Source organism: Jaculus jaculus, chromosome 3, assembly GCF_020740685.1.
Source record: "Jaculus jaculus isolate mJacJac1 chromosome 3, mJacJac1.mat.Y.cur, whole genome shotgun sequence".
Lineage (NCBI taxonomy): Eukaryota > Metazoa > Chordata > Mammalia > Rodentia > Dipodidae > Jaculus > Jaculus jaculus.
This window is the reverse complement of record NC_059104.1, coordinates 91431947-91453583: the sequence shown is the minus strand read 5'-3', so window position 1 is coordinate 91453583 and position 21637 is coordinate 91431947. Positions and strand designations below refer to the sequence as shown.

The 21637-nt window shown below is 44.3% G+C and overlaps 1 protein-coding gene and 1 non-coding gene across 3 annotated transcripts in view; one reads left to right on the top strand and one right to left on the bottom strand.

Moving 5' to 3' along the window:
* Window positions 1-21637, top strand: part of Ubash3b (ubiquitin associated and SH3 domain containing B) — a 157791-nt gene that overhangs the window by 19972 nt on the left and 116182 nt on the right. The window lies entirely within an intron of this gene.
* LOC123459702 lies at window positions 4037-4142 on the bottom strand. Its single transcript, XR_006636459.1, has one exon. It is a non-coding gene; the product is annotated as a U6 spliceosomal RNA (small nuclear RNA).

Below are 21637 nucleotides of genomic sequence, written 5' to 3'. Positions count from 1 at the left end.
GTGTGTGTGAACATGCTCACACGCACACATGTGCCTGGTGTTGGGACTCAAATGCAGAACTTTGTGTGTTAAGCGAGTGCTTTACCACTGAGCTATATCCTCAGTCCCATCTCCTCATCTTTTAAGTGCCATTCAATAGCATCAGCACCTTTTGAATCCAGTCCCAACCTTCTGCAAATCTAAGCAGTGTTTATAACCCCATTTATACATGAGGAAATAGGGCTCAAATGGGTTCTTCCATATGCACCATAATTTAGGAGCATTGCAGGTTTCTCATCTCGCCGGTAGACCTGTGGTTACAGTACCTTGGGCTTTGCTTGGCTGGTTTATTTTTGTTCCTGAAGCACAGCTTTAAGCTTGCACACTGAGCTCTAGCACTCTGACTGGCAAATAAACCTTCCTGGTAGCGCAGCCAGCTGCTGTTTCCTGTGTTTAGAGACCACATTGCAGGGAAGTGTTTAAAGAGTTGTTTTGAGTGTTGTGTCTGCCCTGCTATTCAAAAGTGTGGATGCCACCTCTGAGAAAAAGGAAGGTGGTGTTGTGTGCTCCGTGTTCACTGGCAGCTCCTATGTGCTGGGTAATTTGTGTGTCAGGAGATGAGCTTAGAGCCTTTTTTCTGTCTCTTCTGAGACAAGGGTATCTATGAAATCAATGAACTGTGAGGTCAGAATTCTAGTGCTAGCTCTGCAGCTGATCGGTCCCATGACTTTGGTTCGGACAGTTGACGTCTGCTCCTGCAGATGCGTTCTACAGACTTGGAGGAGCATGTCTGATGAGCCTAGCACAGAGATAAGCAGGGTGCCTCCCATCCCAGCAAATCCCTAGGATTAGAAAAGGGATAGACACATGTGTGGTAGTCACAAAACAAAGGGATATATTCTCCAGTTCTCATCTTGGAACAAACAGCAGGGAATTCAGAACTGCTTACACGGAGGCAGGCAGTGAGAGCTCATGTTTGCTGTGAACTTACTATGAGTTTACTCTCAGTTCTGAGGAACGTAGTAGCATTATCTCAGTCTTCCCAATCGGAAAAGCAAGACAGAGGGGTGTAAAGGTGTATCCAACTTGAAAGTGACAGTTCAAATGTACTCTAATCCATTAGATTTTGTTTTTGTTTGTTTGTTTTTCAAGGTAGGGTCTTACTCTAGTCCAAGCTGACCTGAAACTATGCAGTTTCAGGGTGGCCTTGAACTCATGATGATCCTCTTACCTCTGCCTCCCAGGTGCTGGGGTTAAAGGCATGTTCTACCACACCCGGTTAACCCATCAGATGTTAGAGCTAGTGCTTTCCACCTTGCCCTGCCCTGCCCTGCCCTGACAATCCTCGGAAGATTTCACATTCTAACATTCCTCACTATTTTATTGTCTTCCTTTTCTTTCCCTGAGGTTCCCCTCTGTGTTTCTGGATCAATCAGGAATCAGTTCTCCTGCCACTTGCCTGTCCAGACCCTTCTCTTCCCTCTGCCCCCGTACCTCCATGCAATTCAGACTCCTTTGGTGTCTGAAGTGCCCACATGCTCAGCACCTTAAGGCCTAGCACAATAAGCAAAACACATTATTGAGACAGTCTTGCCATATAATTTAGGCTGACCTTGAACTCATTGTGTAGCCCACGCTGGTTACATGCTTGTGATCCTCCTGCCTCAGACTCTCCAGTTGGGATTGTAAGCATGACCCACCTTAGATTAGATCTTATCCCATTTCTAATGAGAGAGAGAGAGAGAGAGAGAGAGAGAGACAACGTCCCAGCACATTGTATGCAAACATATAGTGAACTTTTCAGTTCACTGTCACAGTGAGCTGACATAGTTCCCCAGACTAGACTGTGACCCAGAGAGTTTTCTATTTCCCCTAGCCATTTGCGTGGTGGTCAGTATATAATGAAAAGCTCATTCTTTCTTCTCTCTACTTACAATTTATTAATGCTTGTTATTTGTGTGTCCTATGCAAAAGAGACAATGGGAAACACAACTCTATCTTCATGAGCTTAAAGTGTCATTGGAGGCTATTGAAACCCACCTACTTGCCTGTAAAAGAAAGCTGCTGTCTCTGTCAGCGTGTGTGGTTACAACAGAATAAGCACAGATAGGGGCTTAACCAACAGAGTTCTTTTCCCGCAGTGTGGAGGCTGGACGTCCAGCATCAAGGTCTAGTGAGGGCTCTCCCTGACTTGCTGATGGGCACCTTCTCACTGGGTCCTCAAGTGGCAGACGCTGGAGGAGAGCCGATGAGATCTGATCCCTGGTTTCTGTTTTCTTTTCCTTTTCTTGAGATAGCTTTTACTGTGTAACTCAGACTGTACTTGTACTGGCCATCCTCCTGCTTCCCACGTTCTGTGATTATAGGTATCACATCAGACTGGACTTTTCTGGTCTCTCCTTGTGCTAGTACTTCTGTGATCCCATCATGAGGAGTCCATTCTCATAACCTCATCTAAACAGAGTTTCCTGCCAAAGGTGCCATCTCTACATACTGTTATATTATGGATTAGGCTGCTGGTTGGTCTTATGAATTTATCATTCTATTTTGAGGGGGTGATTTGTGAGAGTCTCATGTAGTCCATGTTGGCCTTGAACTCTATAGGTAGCCAAGGCTGGCCTTGAATTCCTGATCTCTAGATCTCAGTCTGAATTTTAATGAGAAACAGTTTTGTCATCCTTGCAGGCCATATCAGCCGTTAGTGACCTTCTAGAGAGAATATTCATGTATATTAAGTGGTAGGAATTTGAGGACAGGAAAGAGAGAGCAGGATCTGGCTTTCTACATGCATACCCCACCACTCTACCCCTGTGCTAGCTGGGAGCAAGTGGAGATCAGGTTTTCTGCCCTTCTTCCCTTGCGGCTGTTCTCAGCCTGCATCTTTCTGGCTGGCCCACATTCCTGTGGGCCTAGGTGACCTATAAGGAAATAGAAACCACAGAAGTGAAAGGGAAATGCCTATATCATGGGGGAGTGGTGGTGGTCAAAGCTAAATCTGTTTCCCAGGCCTTCTCATTAGACGCTCCCCACCACTTTCTAGGGTTATTCCCACATGACTCACTGGGAGGCTAACAGTCCTGTAGCACCAGGATCTACTGCCTGGAAATTGAGGGGTATCTTTCGGACTAATAATGATCACCTGGGCTCAGGAGTTTCCTGTGTTCCACACAGGGGCCAGCCTTGGAAAAGGCTGCTATGCCCAAAGGTCTCACCCTTTGTACATACACACTCACAAACAATTAGAGGGCTGGGATGTAGCTCAGTGGTAGATCATTTGCCTGGCTTCAGTCTCAGTACTGAGAAAAACAAAATGAAGTGCTCTTTACAAAAGATCCAGGCATGGTGGCACAACCTTTAATCCTGGAATTCTGAAGGTGGAGGCAGGAGCTCTGCTATAAGTTCAAGACCACTTTGGTCTACATGACAGTTTCTAGACCAGCCAGGGCTACATAGTGAGAACTTATCTCAGAAAAAAAAAAATCAATCTGTATTGAACATGAATAAGCATTTTCTTGTCATTCTGTGATCAACATATACTGACTGTTGACATAGCATTTCCATTGCATTATAGGTAATCTAGAGATTGTTTAAAGTATATGGAAGGATGTACATGGGTCATATGCAGTTATCAATGGCACTGAGTAGCTGGGGATTTTCAAGGGATCCTGGAACTAGTCTCCTCAAATACTGAGAGACAAGTGTACATTAACATTTCAAACAACTTGATCTATGCTAAGGGTCAGCAAAACTGGTAAAGAAACAACGGAGTCAATACACTGAGCTTTGCAAAGGCACACATGAGTGTGCTGGCTTCCAGTAAGCTTATTGAAAGACACTGAAATTTGATTTGATTACATGCAAGTTTCATGTAACACGAACTTCTTTTTTTTTTTTCCAAGATAGGGTCTGAAGTCTCACTATAGCCCAGGCTGACCTGGAATTCACTGTGTAGTCTCAGGGTGACCTCGAACTCAAGGCGATCCTTCTAACCCTGCCTCCCGAGTGCTGAGATTAAAGGTGTGTGCCACCACTCCCAGCTGTAACACAGACTTTTATTCTTTTTTTTATATGCTTCATGAATTTGCATGTCATTCTTGCGCAGGGGCCATGCTAATCTTCTTGTATTGGTCCAATTTTAGTGTATGTGCTGCCAAAGTGAACACTTTCTCTTCTTTTGATTGTTTTTTTCAATGTAGCCAAGGGCTAGAGGGATGGCTTAGTGGTTAAGACACTTGCCTGAAAAGCCAAAGGACCCAGGTTTGATTCCCCAGGACCCACATAAGCCAGATGCACAAGGTGGTGCATGTGTCTGGAATTCGTCTGCAGTGGCTGGAGGCCCTGGCACGCCCATTCTCCCCCACTCCCCGTGTCTTTCTCTCTCTGTCAAATATAAAAATAAAAGTGTGTGTGTGTGTGTGTGTGTGTGTGTGCGCGCGCGTGTGTGTTTTAATGTAGCTAAACGTGGTGGGACACACTTAAAATTCCAGCTCTGGGGAGACTCAGGGGAAAGCTTCAGGATTCCTGAAGCTAGCTGAATTCTGGCCAATGAGAGACCCTATCTTTAAAAGACAGAAATAGGGCTGGAGAGATGGCTTAGCGGTTAAGGCGCTTGCCTGCAAAGCCAAAGAACCCAGGTTCCATTTCCCAGGAACAAAGTAAGTCAGATGCACAACGGGGCGCACACAGCTGGAGTTTGTTTGCAGTGGCTGGAGCCCCCCCATTTTGTCTCTCTCTCTCCTCTCTCCCTGCCTATTTCTCTCCCTCTCTCAAATAAATAAATAAGGAAAATAAAATTTAAAATATATTTTTAAAAAGATGTAAAGAGCATACCAGAGCATGCCACCAAAACTTGTTCTCCAGCTTCTGTGTACACACACACTTACACACACATGTGTGTACACTTACACACACATGTATGCATGCACACACACATTCATAAAAATGTAAAAGCAATTCTTAGCTGTCATATATGGGGTTGGTTCAAGGCTGTTGTTTGCCAGCCCCTTATCTAGAGCATTCCACACCCTCAGTGTCCCAACAGTACCCCCTGACCTAGGTGCTTCAGGGTTACTCTGAACATCAGCTGGGCCTGTATTTTTCAGGTGAGGGAATGGAGGCCCACAATGGAGCATGACTGACTCAGAGGTACGTAGCTTATTCTCCATTAGAATGGCAACAGGCCTGTTGAATTCCAGGTAGGTAGAGTAAATTTGAAAAGAGAGTTATGTGTCCATTGCAAAGGAACTCTGATTTTGCTATGTTACAAATGGTTACAATATCAAAGCTGCTCAGTCAATGCCAAAAGGCTGTCAGAAGTCTGCTCTGGAAAAATCTATTGTGCAGATTGAGAGCCAAAGTATTTCAATACTCAAAATACAACATAAAAGCTTTTCCCTCCACCTCTGTTTGTTTGTTTTAAAATTTATCTATTTATTTATTTATTTATTTATGAGAGGAGAGCAAGAGATAGAGATAGATAGATATCACAGCCTCTTGCCACTGCAAATGAACTCTAGACGCGTACACCACTTGGTGTATCTGAGTTTATGTGGGTGCTGGGAATCGCACTCTGGCCCCATTTTTTCTCACGTTCCAGCCCGACTCCTCAGTCAAACAGGTGGCTGTTCACAGAGGAAGTGGAGCTCCGCCCTCCTCTACTTCCATGTCTTTGTGTTTGGACAGTGTACTGAGGAGATTCAGAATGTCTGGTCCCGGGCTGAAGAGATGGCGTAGCAGTTAAGCGCTTGCCTGTGAAGCCTAAGGACCCCGGTTCGAGGCTCAATTCCCCAGGACCCAGGAAGCCAAAGCTAACAATCCCCTCTGAAGTCACATGTGAGGAGATCTTTAAAGGCTTGGATGAGCTCCCCTCGCAGGAACCTGCCCCTCCGTTGTTTAGCTGTGCTGTGCCTTGTCCTCTGTGGAGCTGTGTAGCGTGCTGCTCTTGGGGTAGTAGGTGCAGATTCATGCACACCCCTGTGCACACACATGTACATGCATACACACCTATGCATGGGAATCACATGCATGTTCCTCTCTCTTTGTTTTTTTTTTTAATTTTAAATTTTATGTATTTATTTATTTGAGAGCGGCAGACAGAGAGAGAAAGAGGCAGATAGAGAGTGGGCACGCTAGGGCCTCCAGCCACTGCAAACGAATTCCAGATGCATGAGCCACCTTGTGCATCTGACTTACGTGGGTCCTGGGGAATTGAGTCTTGAACCGGGGTCTTAGATTTCACAGACAAGTGCTTAATTGCTAAGCCATCTCTCTCTCCAGCCCATATTCCTCTTTCTTAAAGCAGGGTTTTTTCAAAAATGTACTTCTCCTTGGAGGCTGGGAGAAGCCTATGAGGTTGCCAATACCCCTGGGGAGGAAATAAAAGCCAAGTCACTGGCTGGTATCACACAGCAACCCATCAGTCAGGGCATCTGTGATCAGAAATGCTCTGCCTTGGCTTGGGGGCCCTGTGCTGAGTGTGGCAGCAGTGAGCTGACTCATGCCTGCCACCCAGGGTGGCCCAGCTGTCACAATGAGATTGGCCCATTCTTCCTGGTTGCCTGGCTTTGCCAAAAAAAAAAAAAAAGCCACGGGTTCTTGTGAATCATGCGGACCATAGAGAGCCATAGAAGCTCAAAGGGCTGGGGGCCAGTATGCAAGTTGTCCTTCTTAGTAGGACCCTGCTGAATCACTTTGAGGCCTGGAACAAATTGCCTTTTCCTAAATAACTAATTACAGTGTGGACAGTCCAGCAGAGCCACCATTCCGACTCCAGTCTCTGTCCCCAGTTTCATGCTGTCCATCACCCGTGCCCTCTCGCAGAGTAGTGGCCAATTCCTGAGCTGTAGATGAGAACACTGAGGCACGGGGAGCTCACTTGTCCCAGGTAAGGAGCAAGGACTAAACTCAAGCTTCGGACCTAAATTCTCTTTTCCTGAGCTTTTCTTTTTCTCAGGTGCTCTCCCCACGCTTTTAAGGGCTGGGAATTGAATCCAGGGCCTTGTACATGCAATTGTTCTACCACTGAGGTACCACAATAGTCCTAGATTTTCTGAGAGAGTATTCCTATGTAGCTCAGGATGGCTTAGAATTCTCTACTTTCAGCCCATGTTGGCCTTAAACTTAAAATTTTGTCTCTTCAACCTGCTCAAATGCTGGAGTTACAGGTATATGTCACCATACCCTGCTGAGCTTTTATTTTTCAATATGAAAAGTTGAGACATATGCTGGATGTTATGTAATTCTGAGGTAGAAGGATTGCCATGAGTTTGAGGCCAATCTGAGTTATAAGGTAAGACCCTTTCTCAGTAAACGGGAATAAAGGGCTGGGGAGATGGCTCAGTCAGTAAAGTCCTTCTGGAAATACAAGTATGAGGACCTGAGTTCAGATGCCCACAGTGGGAAAATGTCAGGTGTGGTGACACGCACCTATGATCCCAGTGCTGGGGAGTTGGAGAGGGGAAACCCTGGGGTTCACTGGCTAGCTGGTCTAGAGAATCATTGAGCTCTAGGTTCAGCAAGAGACTCTGCCTCAGAGAATAGGGTGGGAGAAGACACCCAAAGTCAGTTTCTGGTCTGACATGCACCTGCACACATGTGCCCACATACATATGAACATGCACATACACACCATATAAGCATGCAGAGAAAAGACCCATGGCTGAACAAACAAACAAAAAAAAGTACTCATCTTTCTAGTTAAGAGTTTTGTTAACCAGGACACCAGGGAGAGGTTCTTCCCTGGCAGACCTAGGGGAACAGCCCAGCTGCGGGCTGCTGCAGCCCCAAGTGGGCTGTGCACCAAGGCCTGTTGTGAGTCAGCCTGCTTTGTGGAGTTCACTAGTCACCTTGGAATGATTATACTTTTAATGAACTACTGGTTTAAAAAATATGATGGCAAATTTCAAACTTATGCAAAGGTAGCCAGAATAGTTTAATGAAATCACTGAATCAAATATTTTGTGTCTAAAGTGACACGTGCCGGGCGTGGTGGTGCATGCCTTTAATCCCAGCACTCGGGAGGCAGAGGTAGGAGGATGGCCATGAGTTCGAGGCCACCCTGAGACTCCATAGTGAATTCCAGGTCAGCCTGGGCTAGAGTGAGACCCCACCTCGAAAAACCAAAAAAAAAAAAACAAAAAAAAAAACAAAAAACTAAACTAAAGTGACACATGCATCTGGAGTTCATTTGCAGTGACAGGAGGCATTGGGGTGTTCATACACCTCTCTCCTCTCTCTCTCTCTCTCTCTCTCTCTCTCTCTCTGTGTGTAGATATAGCTATAGATATGTTTCTTTCTCTGTCCCTTTGAAGTAAATATATAAAAATATTTAAAATAAAATAATTTGTGTTGAATGTTTTTGTTTATTTGAAATAGGGTGTCACTGTGTAGCCCAAATTAGCCTTATTTTATGTACTTAAAAAAATATTTTATTGCTGGGTGTGGTAGCACTTGCCTTTAATCCCAGCACTTGGGAGGCAGAGGTAGGTGGATCACCGAGAGTTCAAGTCCACCCTGAGACCACATAGTGAATTCCAGGTTATCCTGTACTAAAGTAAGCCCCTACCTCAAAAAAAAACAAAACACATGTATATATAGTTTATTTATTTGAGCGGGGGAGATAAACAATGGGCACACCAGGGCTTCTAGCTACTGCAAACAAACTGCAGACACATGTGCCACCTGTATACCTGGCTTATGTGGGTTTTGGAGAATTGAACCTGGCTCCTTAGGCTTTGCAGGCAAGTGCCATAACTGCTAAGTCATCTCTTCTGCCCTTATGTCCTTATTTACTTATTTATTTTTATTAGAGAGAGAGAGAGAGAGAGAGAGAGAATGGGCACATCAGGGCCTGTAGCCACTGCAAACGAACTCCAGATGCATGTGCCCCCATGTGCATCTGGCTTACGTGGGTCCTGGGGAATTGAACCTGGGTCCTTTGGCTTTGCAGGCAAATGCCTTAACCACTAAACAATCTAGCCAGCCCCTCCTTATGTCCTTTTTATAACCTACTTTCTTCTACATTATTTTGAAGTCCTGGAAATCACGTCATATAAAAAATCTCAGCATTGCCGGGCGTGGTGGTGCACGCCTTTAATTCCAACACTCGGGAGGTAGAGGTAGGAGGATTACCATGAGTTCAAGGCCACCCTGAGACTCCATAGTGAATTCCAGATCAGCCTGGGCTAGAGTGAAATCCTACCTTGAAAACAAAAAAAATCTCAGCATTTATAACAAGAAGATTGTAACTCTTAAAGATAGAACACAGCATTATTGTTACATCTGAAAATTGATTACTTAATGGCATCTAATATCTAGCCAGTGATCACATACCTTCAATTGCCTCATGTTTTTTTTTTTTTTTAAGTGTGCATATTGAGAACTAGGCTTTAAATTAGTTCTGAACTTGACTGATAGAATGTCTTGGTGCATGTACTCTCCCCACTCACCATTTTCTGATACTTGGCATAACTTTCCTGTTGATAATGAAGTCACATGTTTATAATTTTATATGACCTCACTCATTCTGATTTTAGGTTAAGGTATAGAATATTCCCAGTAGTGCTTAGAATTAGTAGTCAGAACAACAGGAAATTATTTTAATGTAAGATTCCTTTTGGACCAAAACCTCACCTGACTAAGGACTCTTAATAGGACATCAGATTCAGTGCTGAGTGTTGTGGCATATCCCAGAACTGGGGAGGCTGAGGCAGGGGGAATCAGGACTATATGAGACCTTGTTCCCCCAAAATAAAACAACCAACCAAGACCTTTGGCAGAATTGAGGTGGGAGAAAGTTGTCTATGCGTGCAACCTTTTTATTTTAAAAAATCAATAACTTAATAAATAGATAAAACAACAACAACCAAAATAGACTTCAGATAAAGTATATGTCCTTGGAAGAGAGTTGGGAAAATTAGAAAATAATAGACTAAGTTGGGGCAATTGTCCTATAAAGCTAATTTATACAGTAGGTTTTGCAGTCTTTGTTCACATTCAAACCAGCTAGTAAATTGGGCATGAATGCAATATTGCTCAATGAGAAATGATCAAGTGAATCAGTACTGATGAGTACCTACTAAGTGTAGCTATGGTACTTTGGTGTTAGGGATTCAACACCAGTTCAACTCCAGCCTGAGGATGCTCAGCTTCTGGCGAGGGACACGTCAGTAGGTCGGGGTTGATGATGTGTGGTGAGTGCTGTGTGCAGCTCACAGCTGCTGGAGCTGAGGGGGCAGAGGAAGGGTGAATCCCACTGGGGCATAGGATCAGCTACGAAGGATGAGATGTGAACAATTTTGCATGCTGGGGATGCAGCTCAGTTACTAGGGTGTTCATTTAGCACACATAAACTCCTGGGATTGACCCCTAGCACCATGGAAAACTGTAATTCCAGCACTCAGTAGCAGCATCAGAAGTTAAGGTTATCTTCAAATTCAGGGCCAGCTGGGGCTACATGAGACTGTCCCCTCCTGAAACAGAAATAAATTAGAAGTGGAAGTGTTGGTCCAGCTTCCTGCATTTGGAAAAGTAACGAGAAACACGAAGTAGTGCAGACTTGTGTTCATTCTTTAGGGAAGATTTTCAGTAAGGATTTCTAGCAGAAAGGTTGAAATCCTCATCTAACTTTAAAATAGAGGAGGTGAAGTTCACTGTTTCTACCATGGAAGGATAGCATGCCTTGTTTTTATTCTTTTAAAAAAATTATTTATTTATTTATTTGAGAGAGTGAGAGACAATGATTATGGTCTCACCAGGCCTCTTGCCTCTGCAAACAAACTCCAGATGTGTGTGCCACTTTGTATATCTGGCTTAACGTGGGTATTGGGAAATCACACCCAGGAGGTCAAGCTTTTCAAGCAAATGCCTTTAACCTCTGAGCCATCACTCTAGGCTCTTTTTTTTAAAATTCTTATTTGGTTTATGCTTATTCCATGTCCTACATCTCTAGCCCCAGTTGTAGCAAGGATTTTGACTCACTTCCTCATCACTCAGATCTTCAACAAGCCAAGAAGAGTGCCACAGAGCAGATGCTCAGGAAATTAAGTAGTTAACTTTGTCCACTCCCTGTCCTCACCTTGGCCCTGGGTTTTCTTTTGAAAGTTTCTTCACGTGAACTAGCATTTGGATGTGGCTTGCTAAGGGCTCATGCACTGGAAGCTTGGTTCTTAGTGTGGTGCTTTTAAGAGATAATGGGACCTTTACAAAGGTAAGACCTGCTGGGAGGACCTTCAGCTATGGTTACTGAGGGGATATGCTCAGTAGGGACTAAGGAAGTTCTTGTGGGACTCTAAACTAGCTTTCTAGAGTGACTTGTAAGAGCAAGTTCACTCCCTAAACTGCTGGTAATGTGGTTTTCAGTGCCACATGCTCCTGCTTTTACGCTTTCCATGAGCTGGTGTAGCTGAGGGGACGTGTAGCTGGCACAATGCTGTTCGCACTTTTAGTCCCCAAAACTTGAATTAAATAAACCTTTTCCTTATAAGCAGCTTACTTCAGGTATTTTTCTGTAGTAATATGAAACTAAGAATAGCCAGTTTGTAGGCAGAAGTGTATTTAAAAAAAATTTTTTTTTACAATGTATAATCAAACACACACCTGTTGTTATAGTACCAGTGCCTTTGGATTTTATAGTCCATTTTTGTAATGTTTCACAATGGATGAAGCATTTCTGCCTTTATGGCTTTACTGGAATTTTCTGGAAGTTCTGTTAGGGAAAGCCTAAATGGAGCATGAATTCACCACTGATCAATGAAGAAACAATGTTGCGAGAAGCTCAGTCTCTCAAGTTCACAGAGTGAGGGCTGTATGAAAACTGGGCTGTCGGGGAGCCCAGAGAGCACTGTTGGGTACAATACTAGGAACTACTTCTTTCTGTGCTCACAGAGAAGGGTTCCCTCCCAGTTTACTGGGAAAGCTCTCTGCATAATCCTATCCCCAACATAGCCTTCAGTGGGAGTTCTTTGGGGACACAATATTTGGGGCTATTTAAGTGCCCAGCAAAGACTGCCACACAAAGTGTAAGTGGGACTCAGACAAGGAGAGGTTTTCTGCACTGGGCTGATCATGTCCAGGAAGAGGCAGACATCCCTGAAAGAGAAGTACCCACGAGTTGGCCAACACATGGCCCAGTGTGGAAACAGTGGACTGTGTCCAGCTCTTCCATGACAAAGCATGACTCTGGACCAACACATGGCCCGGAGTGGAAACCGTGGACTGTGTCCAGCTCTTCTGCTCCTCCATGACAAAGCCTGACTGTGGCTGAGTATTGGTCATTGCATCCCCACCAGCAGTTCAGGATGCTGTTGACTATGGAATGGCAGATTTTTGGGAAGGGATGCATTGGTGCTGAGATGGCCTGAAATGTTAAAAAAAAACAACTATAAAGCATGTTTGGGTACTGGATTTGAGCAGAGTGAGTAAGATTCTTGGCCATGATGTACCTGGAAAGAAGCCCTGGAGGGAAGACAGCCCAGGCACCTGAATGAGGCTAGGGTGGTAAGGGGAGGGAGACTAGACTTTGTGTCTGGACCTAGCCTGCCACAAATGCCTACTTGAAATAACCAATCTGAACTTCTTTCCTGTTTCCTTCCATCTCCTCCTTCCCCCACTTCCACTCTTGCATGCAACTGGTCTCAGATAAATCAACAAATGTTTCTGTTCCCTATTTGTCCCTACGTTACACCAAGTCATCCCTATAATTTTTGTTTCTCCAGTGAAGCGAGATGCACCAAATATGTGAAGTGGAAGGTTTGTCATAAGCTGCACAGTTGGTGGGTAGTAGCCAGGTATGCCTGTGAACACATGAAATTCTAACGCTGCAGGCAGGTGTTCTAACCTGTGGCCCACAGGCTATGTGTATCAAGGATAGCTATGAATGCAGCCTAATGCATTTGTAGGTGACAACATCATGTAGCAATATCAAAAGATTGGACAGCCCTGCTAGAGGGAGGGATTCTTGCCGAAGGGTCGTGCATTCAAAGCCTGCCTGACCCTACATACTTCCTTCAAGGCCAAACTGGATTGCAGAGACCTTGTCCCAATAACAAAAACAATAAAATTAAATTCTTTGAATTTTATTATCTTAGACACACGCTTTAGTGGCAGCACATGAATATGATAAGGTCATAGCATTTTCAGATATGCAAAAGATGTCTGGAATCCTGACTAATCCTCTTTTCACAATGACTGAGCATGTGGTTTTAAATGCCCAACCTGAGATAGCCCCTCACAATGCAGGGCTTCAAGTGGGAGCTTTTATGCATTCCGTCTGCAAAGGGGAAGATTTCAGCTCTTAAGAAGGTCAGTACCAATTAGTGTGGCATATGCCCAACCTTTAGGAGAGCCAATTGTTGATCTGCCTTTGACATTCTACCCAATCACATTATTATGTAAAATTACATAAAATTAAACAAGGTTATGGTTACTACATAACAATTTGTTTTATTCTCCTAACATGATTTCTCATGCATTCCTAATGTACCACTGTATGAATAGACAATTTAATCAGGTCCTTGTTTTGTTTTCATATTTACACATAAATTTTTGTGTCTTTAACAGTATGGTAAGTTTAAAAGCCTTGGGATTCTTTCACAAAGTGGAGATAAAATGTTCATTTCAGGACTGAAGAGATGGCTTAACGGTTAGGCGCTTGCCTGTGAAGCCTAAGGACCCTGGTTCGAGGCTCGGTTCCCCAGGTCCCACGTTAGCCAGATGCACAAGGGGGCGCACGTGTCTGGAGTTCGTTTGCAGTGGCTGGAGGCCCTGGTGCGTCCATTTTCTCTCTCCCTCTCTCTACCTGCCTCTTTCTCTGTCACTTTCAAATAAATAAATAAAAATTAACAAAAAATATTTAAAATGTCCATTTCAAAGCCCTGTGAGGAGAATTTGAGATAATAATTCGCAGCATGTGCTTAGCACAGAGCCTTGCAGGGTCAACTTTTTATAAATACGAGCCATTATCACCAACTCGCGCTGTGTTTGATTATTTTCTTAAAGAACTGCTAAGAAGTAGAATTACATACTGATGACATTGAAAAGGTGCATAGTTGGACGAGGCTAACCTATGGGAAGGTCAAGTAAGGCAGGAAGTTGCTGTGGTAGTCAAGCTTGGCCTCTACTTAGTCCACCAGAAAAGGTGGCCACAGAACTGGGATGACAGGCAACCTGGCCATCACCTTCTGGTTGAGAATCCACCATATTACAACAGCTGAAGTTAAGACAGAGACCATGAAACTAGGAGAGAAATGTGAAGCCATGTAGTCCCCTAAAACTCACCTTTGTTCCTTATTTCACAGCTTTGTGCCTCCCTGGAAGGAGTGATCTCTGGGGGGTGGGGTGCAAGAGGAGGTGCTGGGTTCAGTGCCGTCTCTCCTTCTGGGACAGGATTGCCTGTAAGTGGCACCCTAACAGAGCAGGTCCATAACCATCTTGCCCCCTCGCATATGCTACTACTGCAGGATTTCAGAGCTGAAAGGAAATGTGGAGGCTGCTGAGCAGCAGAGAGGCCTGATCTCCCCTTCTGTGGAAGGCTGAAGTCCTGAGCATTTAAAAGATTTATTTGTCCAAAGCCATGAAGCCAGTGGCAACGTCAGAACCAAACTCCAGGTTTTCCAGTTCCCTCAAGAGCTCCCCCCCCCCCCATCGTGTTCATTTCCAGTAGATGAAAGGTCATGTTTAACTGGCCAAAACAGAACATTCCTCGGAAGAGGTTCATCACTGGAAAAATGAAACCACATGGCTGTATTGGGCCTTGCCTGAGCCCTCCTCTCACAGTGTTCTGGAAACTTCATCAAGAAGCAGGAAGTAGACATTTGAGATGTAGCTCAGTGGTAGAGTGCTTGCCTAGTATGCACAAGGATCTGAGTTCAAACTCCAACACCACAAACAAGTACAAAAAAGGAAAAATAAGGTGGTTCTTGTTTTTTTCCTTTCCTTTACTCAATTTCATAGCAAATATATCTAATTTTCATTTAAAATCAAGTTGCTCTTTTTCTGGACAAAACCTCACGCAACAAGGCGAGCAGTGTTTCTCTCACTGTCATGGGTACAAACTAAAAGAAACAGGCTTTAATTGACAGGGTTCCTTTCCACACAGCACCGGGAGCAAAGAGAGCAGCTGCGCCCCCTTTCCTGGTGCAGAGATGGAGCTCTCAAAACACCCATGCCAGCCTTCACCTCCCTGCAAATACTGCAGGACACCGAAGCAGTTATCCAGTCAATCTAGGGCTTAGTCAAGATCTTTATGAAAAAGGGTTTTTTTATGCAACATATTATTTATTTGCGGGGAAAAGGGGAGAATGAGCACACCAGGGCCTCTTGCCACTGCAAATCTTGCTCCACTTTGTGCATCTGGCTTGACATGGATTCTGTGGAATCAAAACCAGGCCATCAGGCTTTGAAAGCTGACCCATCTCTCCAGCCCTGAAAAAGAGTTTTTATTCAGCTTTCAAAGACCCCCATTTATATGTTATTGCTGTAGCCACCTATCACTTGCAGGAAAATCCCAAGATGTGAAATGGTAGGTATTTTTCAATGAAAAAGATCCATCTGCCTTGACTGGCCTTCTGCTGGGTGAGTTTAGCGCCTGCAGTTTTGCAGTCCACGTGGTTAAGTAAGAGAACATGACGGCAGGACCCTGTGCTTTGGGCAGGCCTTGTCTTATGACTTTAATAATATTCTCCAAGAGTGAAGTCACAGGCCATCTGCCTAGGATTTAAGTTCCAGTCACGAAGGAGGGTAATAGGAATAAAGACCAAACCAGAAGGTGCTTTGCAGACCTGGGTCTGTGTCCTGGGATGTCGCCTGGGTAGTCTTGGCCATGTGGCTCTATCTTCCTAAGCCAGGTTTCCTCACTTGTATATGGGCATTGGTTGGGATAATCACGTGAGATCCTCACAATACCTGGCAGAGAGCAGGCACTCTGAATGTTAACCATAAATTTGATATTTTTATGTTTTTATTCACCTCAACTTCAAGGGCTTGGAGGATTCACAAAAGAAGAACAGTGAATATGAAAAAGTTTTCCTATTAAACATCCCTTTCTTCCTTTGTATAGTATTTATTGGCTTACTCACTGTGTTCCAGGCACTCTAGACCTTGAAGACACAATGAGAGATGATGGCCATTGTCTCCTGACTCAAAAACACATAGTCTTCCCGGTAGGAATATGGAAAGGGTTTCAGTATTGTCAAGGGGGTTGCAGCAGAGACGGTATGTACAAACACTCAGAAAAGGAGCAGACAGAGCATATGGGGGAATAGTTGGAGGTGCTGTCAGTTAGCACTTATGGAATATCAGCGAATTCCAGATACGGTTGACAAAGATGGAAAAAAAAATCACTTCTTTTCCCTCCAGGGAGTTTAGAAAGTGGTAGGAAGGGAGAGGCCAAGTGATAAGTGCTATAGTGAGCACACTGAAAAACATTCCATTTTCAACCCAAAGAAATGAAGAGAGGCCATCAAGGGAAAAGGACACAGTCTAAGACCTGAATGTGTTGGAATTAACCCACTGGAAGAAAGCGATAAGGGGAAAAGAAAAATATTCCTTAGGCCTCAGAGACATGGAGGGATAAGTGAGAAGTATTCGTATGAGGAAAAAGCAACCCTCCAAATATGGGTAGCATAAAGAATGATGGGGCAGACCAGGCATGGTGGCACACTCCTGTAATCACCACACTCAGGGGATGGGAGGCCAGCCTGGGCTACATAATGAGAAAAAGAATAAAGGAGCTAAGCTATGCATTCATTTACTTATTAATACAAGAAATAGCTATCGAATGCCTATAATTTTCCTATGTGTTGTCCTAGAATCTGGGATGCAGTAGTGGGCTAAGGAGCACACACAGTGGCAAGGACATGGCCTGATGTAGGTGGTGGGCAGGCATGACATTAGGAAAACATGGTGAACAGTCATTGCTTTTCCAGCTCTGGCAGGGAGGGTCTCCCAGAGCTCGTTGACCTAGAGCTCTTTGATACCTGCTGACTTCTCTGTATCAGAAGGCTGTCAGCCTTAGGCTCTGAACAACAAGCAAAGGGATGTACCTAGAACTTATTAAGATGGCCTGATTTCTAGAGTTTTTTGTTTGTTTAATTATTTTTTTAATTTAACTTTGGGTTTGGGGGAAGTTTTTGATGATGTTTGTGACAAGGTCTCATATGTAGCCCAGGCTAGCCTCAAGCTCTCCATTTTTTTCTGTCAGTGCAAAAGTAAGTAAGCCTGGTTTTGCTTTACTTGTATGATACATGACACCAGTGTTCCATTGTGAAGTCGTCATGTAAACTTTTCTTCAAAATGTATTTGAGTAGAAATAAATGAGTTATTTCATGCAAAACTAAAATACAGAGAGCAAAGATGCAGATATAGCAAAACTGACAAGTTGGCTTAAAAACAGCTGATGTCTAGGATGCATTTGATGAGTGAGAAGGCCACAGATAAAAGGATTTAAGTCGCTAAAACTTACTTGGACTGTGGCTTCCCTGAGTGTCAAACTCCCAAGTGTCATCTTGGTTCTGAGATTCCCAAGCCTCTAACACTGAGTTTGCCACTTAGTTTATGCTTAATTTGGGGTGTCTCAGGGTGTACCACTTACAACTGATCTGCTTAAAAGTCCCAGGCCTTCCTTTTTTTTTTTTTTTAATTTTTATTTAGTTATTTGTGAGCAAGAGACAGAGAGAGAAAGAGGCAGATAGAAAGAGGGGGAATGGGCATGGCAGGGCCTCCAGCCACTGCAAACAAACTCCAGGCACACGTGCCCCCTTGTGCATCTGGCTAACGTGGGTCCTGGGGAATTGACCCTCTAACTGGGGTCTTTAGGCTTCACAGGCAAGAGCTTAACTGCTAAGCCATCTCTCCTCTCCAGCCCCCAAGCCTTCTGTTTGTTCCTACTGTCCAGTCTTGTCATGATCGCTTGGGTATTTGGAAGGAGCCGAAGCCAACAGGAGTCTGTAAATGGCTAGAAGTTTCTAGTTCTGAGGACAGCAGGCTGGTAAGCATGTGTGCCCCTGGGACCTTTTCTGAATCCTCCCAACTTTCAGTTTCGATAATGTTTCAGCTGCCCCTCCCCCTCCTCCGACAGTGTCTTCCTGGCTCCTGTGATGCGCACTCCATTATTATATATCAGAGACATCACCACCAGAGATGGTGATGGTGATAAGTATCTGATATAATCACAATTTCAGTAGTTCTTAAGAGATTTTATGGTTTCTCTCTCTTTTTAATTTTTTAAAAAAATTATTTGCAAGGGGAATAAAAGGGAGTGTGTGCGTGAGAGAAAGAGGCACAGAGAGAGAAAGGGAGAGAATGGGCACGTACGGACCTCTAGCCACTGCAGATAAACTCCAGATGCAAGCGCCACTCAGTGTATCTGGCTCTTTGGGTACTGGTGAATCAAACTCTAGTCATTAGGCTTTTCAGGCAAGTGCCAGAACCACAGAGCCATCTCTCCAGCCCTTTCTTTCTTTTTAAAAAAATTTATTATTTTGGAGTGGAGAATTGGCTTAGCAGTTAAGGCCCCTGCCTTCAAAGCCAGAGAACCCCAGTTTGATTCCCCAAAACCCATGTAAGCCAGAGGCACAAGGTGATGCATGCATCTGGAGTTCATCTGCAGCAGCTGGAGGCCCTGATGCTCCATTCACCATCTCTCTCAATCTGCCTCTTTCTCTGTCTCACTCACTCTCTTAAGTAAATAAATAAATAAAATTTTTAATTTTTTTTTTTTTTTTTTTTTTTTTGGTTTTATTGAGGTAGGGCCTCACTCTAGCCCAGGCTGACCTGGAATTCACTATGGAGTCTCAGGGTGGCCTTGAACTCACGGCAATCCTCCTACCTCTGCCTCCTAAGTGCTGGGATTAAAGGCGTGCACTACCACGCCCGGCTTTAAAATTATTATTTTCAATTAATGTTTAAGTTACCATCCAAAGTGAAGGTTTTCATCATAACATAGTTCACACATGCTATACTGTATTCTTATCCATTCCTCTCCTCCTTTCATCGTGCCTATCACAGTATGTTTTTGTGTTGTTTTACTTTTTGTTTTTTAAGACATAAACTTGGCTGGTCTTGAACTCACTATGTAGCCGAAGCTGACCTTGAGTTCCTCCTGACCCTCCTGCTTCCACTCTTCCCGGCTGCGGAGATCGCAGGCTTGCGCCACCATGCTCGACTTTCGTGTTGTGTTTTATGCATAACAATCCTCTCAGTGCCTTGGATGTGCCATTTGGACCCACATTCATACAGTGCCTCCTTCCTTGGAGGCCTTATCATTCTCAGAAAAGATAGAAAAGAACTGTTTACAGAAGATTTTGGCATCAGTGTATCGCTTCCTGTATCTCAGCCATGCCAAAACGCATTTAAGGTACAGTGTTCATTTAGCGAGCTCACAGTAGAGAGCTGGTGGGAAGCGGCCGTGCTGACACACTGAGCTGATGGTTCCACCCAGCCGCAGTGGCTTGTAATTGTTCAACTCTAGGCAGTGTGGTTCTGCAGTGTCAGTCACAAACTACACACACATCTTAAAGCTTCACTGCCTTCCAGAATGAGGACATTGCCTAAGTGTCCAGGCTGCCGTCCATCGTTCCTCGAGCCATGGCTGGTTCTTGAGCCATATCAGTGACTGTGTGGCCTCTTGCTTCCCCTTCTATGACAGGGGGAAGCCTAAAGCTGTTGACAGACATTTCTCCTTATCTTGTTTTCACATCGGCAGCAGCATGCGTTCTGTTCATAGCAGGCGTGGGCGGGGGTTCCTCTGCCCTGTGCTATGTTAGCTGTTAAAATAAAAGGGTGGTTTATTGCATTGTTTTCACTGTAAAGATAAAGCCACCAGGAACAGGTGGATCGTATGGGTCACTGGAGTAATTGGTTTATGTCAGTGCAAAAACAGACACAGGTGTTTGAGGAATACTTTAGCAATCTGCATAATAGCCGTTTGATTCTGAAAATTAAGGTTTGGGGAAAGTTTGAATTTTTGTTTGACTGATATAAAAAATTAGATAGCTTTCAAAATATTTAAATGACACAGTCAAACTCAAATTGTTGGGCTTTTTAACCTAAACACCTGAAATGGTATCATGAAACTGAGAACTTGTGTTCCCACTGTACTTTTAGTTTACGAATTCATTTTATACATGATGATTCCTGCATGACAGTGAGGAAATTCAGGCTCAGAAATATTAAGAAAATCATGGCCAAAGACATGTGTTTTACAGCTAGGGACTGAGGAATCTAGAATTCAAACCCAAGTCTACTGCCTCCCGGATCTGGGCCATTTCCCTCCACCATCATCCCTCACTGTCTGTCTCCTCATCTGTTGAACACGTTAGAGCACAGCACTTCAGTGCCTAAACAGTCACCACTTAGAAGAGCAGTGGACTGAGGGACTGATGTTGGCATCATAGCGTTGCCCCAGATGCTAAGGACTCAGCAACCTAGAAGGCCAGGGCAGTGAAAGGAAAGGGATGGGTATTTATCAAGCAGACAGCTACTGTCAACATGGGAGCTTCATGGAGCTAACTGTTCCAGGGTACCTATAGTTATATATCCAGAAGAGATACCCCCCATTGGATAAATGAGAGCCCTGAAGCTTGGAGGAAATATGCACCTTGTCCAGAGCTGCATATGAAGTAAGTGGTGGAGCCTCGATGTGCATCTAGGTTTGTATGATTACAAAGAAGCCAGCCCACCCCCCACATTCGACCAAGCAGGAAACCAGAATGGGAGAATACCTGCTATATCCCACAGAAGGTCAAGGGTGGGCTTGTCTCAGCTGGGTGCTTCCAGTGCTCTTACCTCATCACTTAGAGTCAGGATCCTGCTCTGCCCTGCCCGTCAGACGAAAAGTTGTCAACATTGAAAATGGCCTCCCTTTTGCCTCTATGGTTGTGACAATTTCTTGTGGCAATTCCTATCAGTCATTGATTTCTATCTGCTATTCCTTCCCAACTTCCAGCATCTTCCCTGATGCTCATCTTTGCTGTGGAAAACCTGTCTACAAGTCACCTGGTTTGTGCATTTTCTCTCTACTTTGAACCAGATAGGAACCAACAGCTTATGAGAGTACCAAAAGCAGGATAGTAAAAAAGCTCTAGTAGAGAGAAGAAAAAAAAAAAGGTAGATGCATCATTTAGTGAAAATCGCACTGGTAGTATGGGAAAGTGTGGTGTTAATGGTAGGTGGGCGCCGGCTGTGATGATACTAGACGCCAGACCTGAGAGCTCTCTGGGTGCCATGTGGGGGCTGCTGTGCCAGAGCTGACAGCTGCCTCCTGAGCCTGCTGTCTCCCCACAAACGTCCACCTTCCTCGCATCCAGCATCCCCACACCTCTGGAAATCTGTCTGCTTCAGTTAGGTAGGTCCGTCCTTCCTTTCTTCCTTCCTTCCTTTTTTCCTTCCTTCCTTCCTTTTTTCTTCTTTCTTTCTTTCTTTCTTTCTTTCTTTCTTTCTTTCTTTCTTTCTTTCTTTCTTCTTCTTTCTGGCTCCTCTTTTTTTTTTTTCTTCCTCTTTAACTCTCTTCTCCCTCTGCTTTCTCACAGTGTAGCCCAGGCTAGTCTCAAACTCCCAGTCCTTCTGTCTTGGCCCCCTAAGTGCTAAAATTACAGACATGTGTTCACTTTAACCTGAAGTTGAGCATATGCAGCATATATATGTAGCACGTGCAAACCATATA